The sequence below is a fragment of the Lucilia sericata genome, unplaced genomic scaffold (assembly GCF_015586225.1).
Source record: "Lucilia sericata isolate MDLA Ls3-8-SP2 unplaced genomic scaffold, ASM1558622v1 Contig005870F_arrow, whole genome shotgun sequence".
In the NCBI taxonomy this organism is placed as follows: domain Eukaryota; kingdom Metazoa; phylum Arthropoda; class Insecta; order Diptera; family Calliphoridae; genus Lucilia; species Lucilia sericata.
Genome location: NW_023997628.1, coordinates 2501 through 12850, shown reverse-complemented (window position 1 = coordinate 12850; position 10350 = coordinate 2501). Strand labels below are relative to the sequence as shown.

Here is a 10350-nt window from a genome sequence, read left to right as displayed (position 1 = left end):
TAAAACTTGATCATACAAATACCTATATATGAAAATATAATTAAGTATAAATATAATAAATTCCGAAGGGATGAATTCATAACGGATCTTAATAAATTTATAGGAAATTCTATTTCGAGAGAAGGGGATATATAATTTTATCATTTTATAATTTCGACAATATAATTTTGCGACCCCTATAAATATATAGAATGACGATCTCTCCTTCTGTATATTTGTTTAAAATGGTTTTTTGAAGACCCTAGTATGCAGGTACTACATAGAACATCCTTTTAGTCTCTAGGCTTAAATATTTACAAATTTTCAAAGTTTTTCCAAAACACAGAAATGGTGAAATATACCCAGAAAAAACTTTAGGTACTTTCTCGGTAACCAGGCAGATAATATTGGAACAAAGTGGAAGTACTTACTTTTGGGCTCAATTATTACTTATTTTTATTTGACTAGAGTCTAAGAATAACTGGTTACAAGGGAGCTTACCCGACTTTCGCGGACTTAAGTCCGGCTCTGAAATTATTTTCTGTCTTTATTAGTCTTTCCTTTTACTCAGTGCTCCACAAACAAGTTATTTTATAGAGCTATTTGGAATAATTTTTATAAAAAAGTATAAATCCATGTTTTCTGAAAGAAACTACTGATATCAACTATGGTTCCAACGACTTACTTCTTGTTTATTGGGCACACGCTTTAGATAATTGGCTACAAATCCTATTCAGCATAATGGAATATTGTTATTGATAACGATTACTCATTACCAGGTAATATATGAAATAACTACATTGCTTAGATTACTCATTACCATAATTTCAAAATTTCCATATAAGAAGTATTTAACACTTGTTGTTATATCCAAAAATTTTTATAATTTTACTTGGGTTTTATGAGGAATATAATTTATTTATTTGCACATTTAAATAAAATCTCCTGATAAACTCTTTGGTTAATAATATTATTTACATACATAATAAATAAACAATTGTTTAGGGATTTAATAAAATAGGTAGTTGTGAAGATTAAAAAAAATATAAATAAATACTCACACAAAAAATCACCAGAAAATAAAAAATATTAATAAAACATTTTTAAACTCTCACTAGCACCTTAAAAAATTTATACAAAAATAAATGTATTTAAATATAAAATAAATTATATAAAAAAATTGTTGTAAAATTCATTAACTATTACAATCATTGCATTGCAAATCAATAATAAAAAAATGCTTTTTTTAGAAAAGAAAACATAAAACATTTTTACATATAAAAATTTAAGAGAAAACTGTTGAATATTTCTGCTCACCCCCTCCCCCCCTTTTAAACACAAAAAAGGAAAATTTATGACAATATTATATTTGAAAAAAAAAAAAAAAATGCGCTAAATGTTATAATTTATTATAAGTAAAATTGTTTAAATTTAAAACTATTGAATTTACAAAATATTGTAAAACTTCTTACAAACAAAACCTTTGTAATTACTTATATAATGCATAGTTTCTTTAACAAAAACTAATTTTATATATATATAATTGCTTAACTGTTAAATAAAACTAAAAACTATTATCTTCCAAAATGATACTTAACATTAAACATAAAACTATTGACGACCAACTTGTTGAAAATATTGTTTTACATAAAAGTAACAATTGTAATTGAATGATTATAAAAAGGCTTTAAATATTTAGATGAACCTTAAAATATTATTAAGGAAATGTTGAAAATTATAAAAATGCAACTCATTTAACTCAATTCAAACCTATAGTATTCGAAATTCGAACACAAATCCAAAATTTAGCTAAAATGTAAAAAACAAACATAAAACCAAAAATTCACACACACACATATTGCAAAATATTTTTAAGCATTTATTTATGTTGATGTATTAAAAGAAAAAATATATTTAAATGAATAAAACAAATTAAAACAAAAATATTGTTCTTATTGTTTGCAAATCTGATGGGATCGAAAAACTATATTACAAATCAGGCATGGAAAATTCAGTACTTTTGCTCCTTTTCAGCACTTATAGATATTGCAAAATACTGCATTTTCGGTACTTCTCATAGTAGTCCATAGACCAGTCTATAGTCTAGTGTAGTCTATAGTCTAGTTTATAGTATAGTATAGTATAGTATAGTATAGTATAGTATAGTATAGTATAGTATAGTATAGTATAGTTAGTATAGTATAGTATAGTATAGTATAGTATAGTATAGTATAGTATAGTATAGTATAGTATAGTATGTATAGTATAGTATAGTATAAGTATGTATAGTAGTAGTATAGTATAGTATAGTATAGTATAGTATAGTATAGTATAGTATAGTATAGTATAGTATAGTATAGTATAGTATAGTATAGTATAGTATAGTATAGTAAGTATAGTATAGTATAGTATAGTATAGTATAGTATAGTATAGTATAGTATAGTATAGTATAGTATAGTATAGTATAGTATAGTATAGTATAGTATAGTATAGTATAGTATAGTATAGTATATAGTATATAGTATAGTATAGTATAGTATAGTAAGTATAGTATAGTATAGTATAGTATAGTATAGTATAGTATAGATAGTATAGTAGAGTATAGTATGTATAGATAGTATAGTATAGTAGTATAGTATAGTATAGTATAGTATAGTATAGTATAGTATAGTATAGTATAGTATAGTATAGTATAGTATAGTATAGTATAGTATAGTATAGTATAGTATAGTATAGTATAGTATAGTATAGTATAGTATAGTATAGTATAGTATAGTATAGTATAGTATAGTATAGTATAGTATAGTATAGTATAGTATAGTATAGTATAGTATAGTATAGTATAGTATAGTATAGTATAGTATAGTATAGTATAGTATAGTATAGTATAGTATAGTATAGTATAGTATAGTATAGTATAGTATAGTATAGTATAGTATAGTATAGTATAGTATAGTATAGTATAGTATAGTATAGTATAGTATAGTATAGTATAGTATAGTATAGTATAGTATAGTATAGTATAGTATAGTATAGTATAGTATAGTATAGTATAGTATAGTATAGTATAGTAGTATAGTATAGTATAGTATAGTATAGTATAGTATAGTATAGTATAGTATAGTTATAGTATAGTATAGTATAGTATAGTATAGTATAGTATAGTATAGTATAGTATAGTATAGTATAGTATAGTATAGTATAGTATAGTATAGTATGTATAGTATAGTATAGTATAGTATAGTATAGTATAGTATAGTATAGTATAGTATAGTATAGTATAGTATAGTATAGTATAGTATAGTATAGTATAGTATAGTATAGTATAGTATAGTATAGTATAGTATAGTATAGTATAGTATAGTATAGTATAGTATAGTATAGTATAGTATAGTATAGTATAGTATAGTATAGTATAGTATAGTCTAGTATAGTATAGTATAGTATAGTATAGTATAGTATAGTATAGTATAGTATAGTATAGTATAGTATGTATAGTATAGTATAGTATAGTATAGTATAGTATAGTATAGTATAGTATAGTATAGTATAGTATAGTATAGTATAGTATAGTATAGTATAGTCTAGTATAGTATAGTTATAGTAGTATAGTATAGTATAGTATAGTATAGTATAGTATAGTATAGTATAGTATAGTCTAAGTTTAGTACTAGTATAGTCTAGTCTATAGTCTAGTATAGTATAGTATAGTCTAGTATAGTTATAGTCTAGTATAGTCTAGTCTATAGTCTAGTCTATGTCTAGTATAGTATAGTCTATAGTCTAGTCTATAGTCTAGTCTATAGTCTAGTCTATAGTCTAGTCTATAGTCTAGTCTATAGTCTAGTCTATAGTCTAGTCTATAGTCTAGTCTATAGTCTAGTCTATAGTCTAGTCTATAGTCTAGTCTATAGTCTAGTCTATAGTCTAGTCTATAGTCTAGTCTATAGTCTAGTCTAGTCTAGTCTATAGTCTAGTCTATAGTCTAGTCTATAGTCTAGTCTATAGTCTAGTCTATAGTCTAGTCTATAGTCTAGTCTATAGTCTTCTATAGTCTAGTCTATAGTCTAGTCTATAGTCTAGTCTATAGTCTAGTCTATAGTCTAGTCTATAGTCTAGTCTATAGTCTAGTATAGTCTAGTCTATAGTCTAGTCTATAGTCTAGTCTATAGTCTAGTCTATAGTCTAGTCTATAGTCTAGTCTATAGTCTAGTCTATAGTCTAGTCTATAGTCTAGTCTATAGTCTAGTCTATAGTCTAGTCTATAGTCTAGTCTATAGTCTAGTCTATAGTCTAGTCTATAGTCTAGTCTATAGTCTAGTCTATAGTCTAGTCTATAGTCTAGTCTATAGTCTAGTCTAGTCTAGTCTATAGTCTAGTCTATAGTCTAGTCTATAGTCTAGTCTATAGTCTAGTCTATAGTCTAGTCTATAGTCTAGTCTATAGTCTAGTCTATAGTCTAGTCTATAGTCTAGTCTATAGTCTAGTCTATAGTCTAGTCTATAGTCTAGTCTATAGTCTAGTCTATAGTCTAGTCTATAGTCTAGTCTATAGTCTAGTCTATAGTCTAGTCTATAGTCTAGTCTATAGTCTAGTCTATAGTCTAGTCTATAGTCTAGTCTATAGTCTAGTCTATAGTCTAGTCTATAGTCTAGTCTATAGTCTAGTCTATAGTCTAGTCTATAGTCTAGTCTATAGTCTAGTCTATAGTCTAGTCTATAGTCTAGTCTATAGTCTAGTCTATATCTAGTCTATAGTCTAGTCTATAGTCTAGTCTATAGTCTAGTCTATAGTCTAGTCTATAGTCTAGTCTGTAGTCTAGTCTATAGTCTAGTCTATAGTCTAGTCTATAGTCTAGTCTATAGTCTAGTCTATAGTCTAGTCTATAGTCTAGTCTATAGTCTAGTCTATAGTCTAGTCTATAGTCTAGTCTATAGTCTAGTCTATAGTCTAGTCTATAGTCTAGTCTATAGTCTAGTCTATAGTCTAGTCTATAGTCTAGTCTATAGTCTAGTCTATAGTCTAGTCTATAGTCTAGTCTATAGTCTAGTCTATAGTCTAGTCTATAGTCTAGTCTATAGTCTAGTCTAGTCTATGGTCTAGCCTATAGTCTAGTCTATAGTCTAGTCTATAGTCTAGTCTATAGTCTAGTCTATAGTCTAGTCTATAGTCTAGTCTATAGTCTAGTCTATAGTCTAGTCTATAGTCTAGTCTATAGTCTAGTCTATAGTCTAGTCTATAGTTTAGTCTATAGTCTAGTCTATAGTCTAGTCTATAGTCTAGTCTATAGTCTAGTCTATAGTCTAGTCTATAGTCTAGCTATAGTCTAGTCTATAGTCTAGTCTATAGTCTAGTCTATAGTCTAGTACTATAGTCTAGTCTATAGTCTAGTCTATAGTCTAGTCTATAGTCTAGTCTATAGTCTAGCTCTATAGTCTAGTCTATAGTCTAGTATAGTCTAGTCTATAGTCTAGTCTATAGTCTAGTCTATAGTCTAGTCTATAGTCTAGTCTTATAGTCTAGCTATAGTCTAGTCTATAGTCTAGCTATAGTCTAGTCTATAGTCTAGTCTATAGTCTAGTCTATAGTCTAGTCTATAGTCTAGTCTATAGTCTAGTCTATAGTCTAGTCTATAGTCTAGTCTATAGTCTAGTCTATAGTCTAGTCTATAGTCTAGTCTTATGTCTAGTCTATAGTCTAGTCTATAGTCTAGTCTATAGTCTAGTCTATAGTCTAGTCTAAGGTCTAGTTATTAGAATAGTCTATAGTCTAGTCTATAGTCTAGTCTATAGTCTAAGTCTATAGTCTAGTCTATAGTCTAGTCTATAGTCTAGTCTATAGTCTAGTCTATAGTCTAGTCTATAGTCTAGTCTATAGTCTAGTCTATAGTCTAGTCTATAGTCTAGTCTATAGTCTAGTCTATAGTCTAGTCTGTAGTCTAGTCTATAGTCTAGTCTATTGTCTAGTCTAGTCTAGTCTATAGTCTAGTCTATAGTCTAGTCTATAGTCTAGTCTATAGTCTAGTCTATAGTCTAGTCTATAGTCTAGTCTTAGAGTCTATAGTCTAGTCTATAGTCTAGTCTATAGTCTAGTCTATAGTCTAGTCTATAGTCTAGTCTATAGTCTAGTCTATAGTCTAGTCTATAGTCTAGTCTATAGTCTAGTCTATAGTCTAGTCTATAGTCTAGTCTATAGTCTAGTCTATAGTCTAGTCTATAGTCTAGTCTATAGTCTAGTCTATAGTCTAGTCTATAGTCTAGTCTATAGTCTAGTCTATAGTCTAGTCTATAGTCTAGTCTATAGTCTAGTCTATAGTCTAGCTATAGTCTAGTCTATAGTCTAGTCTATAGTCTAGCCTATAGTCTAGTCTATAGTCTAGTCTATAGTCTAGTCTATAGTCTAGTCTATAGTCTAGTCTATAGTCTAGTCTATAGTCTAGTCTATAGTCTGGTCTATAGTCTAGTCTATAGTCTAGTCTATAGTCTAGTCTAGTCTATAGTCTAGTCTATAGTCTAGTCTATAGTCTAGTCTATAGTCTAGTCTATAGTCTAGTATATAGTCTAGTCTATAGTGTAGTATATAGTCTAGTCTATAGTCTAGTCTAGTCTATAGTCTGGTCTAGTCTATAGTCTAGTATATAGTCTAGTCTATAGTCTAGTCTATAGTCTAGTCTATAGTCTAGTCTATAGTCTAGTCTATAGTCTAGTCTATAGTCTAGTCTATAGTCTAGTCTATAGTCTAGTCTATAGTCTAGTCTATAGTCTAGTCTATAGTCTAGCCTATAGTCTAGTCTATAGTCTAGTCTATAGTCTAGTCTATAGTCTAGTCTATAGGTCTAGTCTATAGTCTAGTCTATAGTCTAGTCTATAGTCTAGTCTATAGTCTAGTTATAGTCTAGTCTATAGTCTAGTCTATAGTCTAGTCTATAGTCAGTCTATAGTCTAGTCTAGTCTAGTCTATAGTCTAGTCTAGTCTAGTCTAGTCTAGTCTAGTCTATAGTCTAGTCTCTATAGTCTAGTATAGTCTAGTCTATAGTCTAGTCTATAGTACTAGTTTATAGTCTAGTCTATAGTCTAGTCTTATAGTCTAGTCTATAGTCTAGTCTATAGTCTAGTCTATAGTCTAGTCTATAGTCTAGTCATAGTCTAGTCTTAGTCTAGTCTATAGTCTAGTCTATAGTCTAGTCTATAGTCTAGTCTATAGTCTAGTCTATAGTCTAGTCTATAGTCTAGTCTATAGTCTGTCTATAGTTAGTCTATAGTCTAGTCTATAGTCTAGTCTATAGTATTAGTCTATAGTCTAGTCTATAGTCTAGTCTATAGTCTAGTCTATAGTCTAGTCTATAGTCTAGTCTATAGTCTAGTCTATAGTCTAGTCTATAGTCTAGTCTATAGTCTAGTATAGTAGTCTTATAGTTAGTCTATAGTCTAGTCTATAGTCTAGTCTATAGTCTAGTCTATAGTCTAGTCTATAGTCTAGTCTATAGTCTAGTCTATAGTCTAGTCTATAGTCTAGTCTATAGTCTAGTTCTATAGTCTAGTCTATAGTCTAGTCTATAGTCTAGTCTATAGTCTAGTCTATAGTCTAGTCTATAGTCTAGTCTATAGTCTAGTCTATAGTCTAAGGTCTATAGTCTAGTCTATAGTCTAGTCTATAGTCTAGTCTAGTCTAGTCTCAGTCTAGTCTACAGTCTAGTCTATAGTCTAGTCTATAGCCTAGTCTATAGTCTAGTCTATAGTCCTGGTCTATAGCCTAGTCTATAGTCTACTCTATAATCTAGTCTATAGTCTAGTCTATAATCTAGTCTATAGTCTAGTCTATAGTCTAGTCTATAATCTAGACTATAGACTAGACTATAGACTAGACTATAGAGAATGTAGTGTATACATCTGTGTGGGACTTGTTTGCAATTTTTCAATATCTTTATTCAATATTCTGTAAAGTAGAACCAACTTATTGATTTGCTTATGGCTGATATTTTCAGTCATAAATGGTCTACAGTAATTTTGAGTACTAACCATTACAGTGGACGTCCACTAGTACGAATTATATAGTGTCAGGCCCTTTCGTAATACCGAAAAATTCGTATTATTGAACAACACACATTTTGTATGTTTAAATTCAAATAATACACATAAAATTGGATTTTATTCATTTTTGTTTTATTTTTCATGAAAAATTACATAACGGAACAAAATATAATAAATGTGTATTATTTTAAATAAATTTCTTGCACATAAACAGGCATAAAAGGGACACATTTACGTATATGAATTGTTAATTTTGAAAGTATCGTGAGTCCAATGGTTGAAATGAGATATATGTAGAAGGTTTTAAATTTTAATGTTTTTAAAAAGATATGTGCCAAAGATAATTTGCAATTTACATATGTGTTCTAAAATGTATTAAAATTTTCAGATTACATAAAACTTTTATTAGAAACTTGAATGGAATATACCACAATTCTCTTATTTATAATTTTCTCTTAAAAATTAGAATAGTTATTCTTAAACCCATTGTTTGGAATGTGGAGTCACACTATAAATATCATTTTACTTATTAAAAAATCCATCATTTAACATCGATGTTTATTACATTGTAAATGATTCTTACGGCTTTTTCAATAACAGCGCTTTTGAGGCTTCAATATTGTTCTCAGCAGAGTTATTGTCGGGAACTAATAAAATACTTTCCTCATTGGCGTTATCATCCAATTTAATTTCTTCACTTGGGTCATCAAAATCCAATAAAATAAATTAATAACACTAAATAATTGTTGATTTGTAAATATACATGCAGTAAATTGTGTGTATAGGATTTTTAAAATACAAAACACTTGTAATAAATACAAAAAAAACTTCAAATTACTGAGCTTAAGGTGAATGATACCGAAATAATAAAATAAAAACTTAATAAAAACTTCATTCATACGTAAATAAACCAAAATTCCCATAAAATGCGTTATTCGTAACTATCGAACTGAAAAATTTTGACTTTATTCGCTACTATAGAGTAGACAATGCAACAATTTTGCCATTCGTATTATTGGATATTCGTAATAAAGAGTATACGTACTATTGGACGTCCACTGTATTCTTGAATTTTAGAATAAATATACCATCACCTTCTCGCTCTCACTGCTTAGATCTCCAATGGAAAGACTGGGTGAGGATCAACTTTCGTCTAGTATTATAATAAAATTGAATTTCTCTAGATTGGAAGCACAACAATTGATATTACCTAGAACACTTGATACTTCTCCAGTTTACCAGTACAAATAGACTCCGTGGAGGTTGTTCCCAAGAATCCGGTTATAAAGATTGACTTTCTCTTCAGAAATTTGTCGAGGGTTAGACCACAGTTTAAATTCCTACCTATTGCTTTTCACTAAACAGTGACTCTATAGAATAGGAAAATTTAGAAATAATAAAATTGATTGCAACTCGTTATGAAATGCCAATTAGTGATCCTCCGTCTATTTTTCAGAAATTAAACTTGATATATAAACTGCTCTGCCAGAGGTTCAGGAATATTGTGAATTGACCCATTGTTAGATCATGGAATTTCGCTTTAAGGATCGGTTACAACGGAAATAAAATTATTCCCACTTTTATTGATCATTCTGTAGTAAAATATTTGAACTTTACTACACTGTAATTCAAAAACTTTTGTTTAACAATCAATCAAATAATTTATTTTTCAGAACATTATTTTTCTAAACTTTAAATAACTTAAAAAAAGGATTTAAATATCGAACATTTCAATATGAAAGAACAGCAAACCAAAGACTTATTGGCACCAAGACCAGTACATCTCTACTGCTATACGGCACCATGGTCTATTTGGTTCAACTTTTGTAAATCAACATATGGTTATAGATGAAAGATGGTCAACGGGAGCTTTAATCGATGAATTTCATGGAATGGCGAATTTATTAAGTGAGATAACCTAACAAATAAATAAAATATTAATTTGAAATTCTTTTTATATTTACAGGTAAACGTTTGCTCTTCAAGAGTTTGGAAAATAAAGCCTATCGCAAACAACTGCATAAATCCGCCCGTAACTTACGCACCCAATGTCGTAATGGACGCACCAACACCAAATTGCAAAACATTTTGTATGGCAACAATGTGGTGGCCATACGCAATTATTTGATCAATCACAAGGACATGCAACGTTTATATCAAAAAATGCCCGTCAATTTAGTGGTCGATAATATTAATCAGCGTACGTTTGTCATGCGTAAGGAACGTGATCGTTTAGAACATCGTTTGCAGCAATTGAAACATGATTACGAAGTAAAATTAGTAGAAAGAGCGAATATCGAGAATCGTATTAAATATGAAAATGAATTTATTTTGGAAGAG

At 28.8% G+C, this 10350-nt stretch overlaps 1 pseudogene; it reads left to right on the top strand.

Moving 5' to 3' along the window:
* The first annotated feature begins 9745 nt into the window (after positions 1-9745).
* Positions 9746-10350, top strand: part of LOC119615558 — a 1201-nt pseudogene continuing 596 nt past the window's right edge.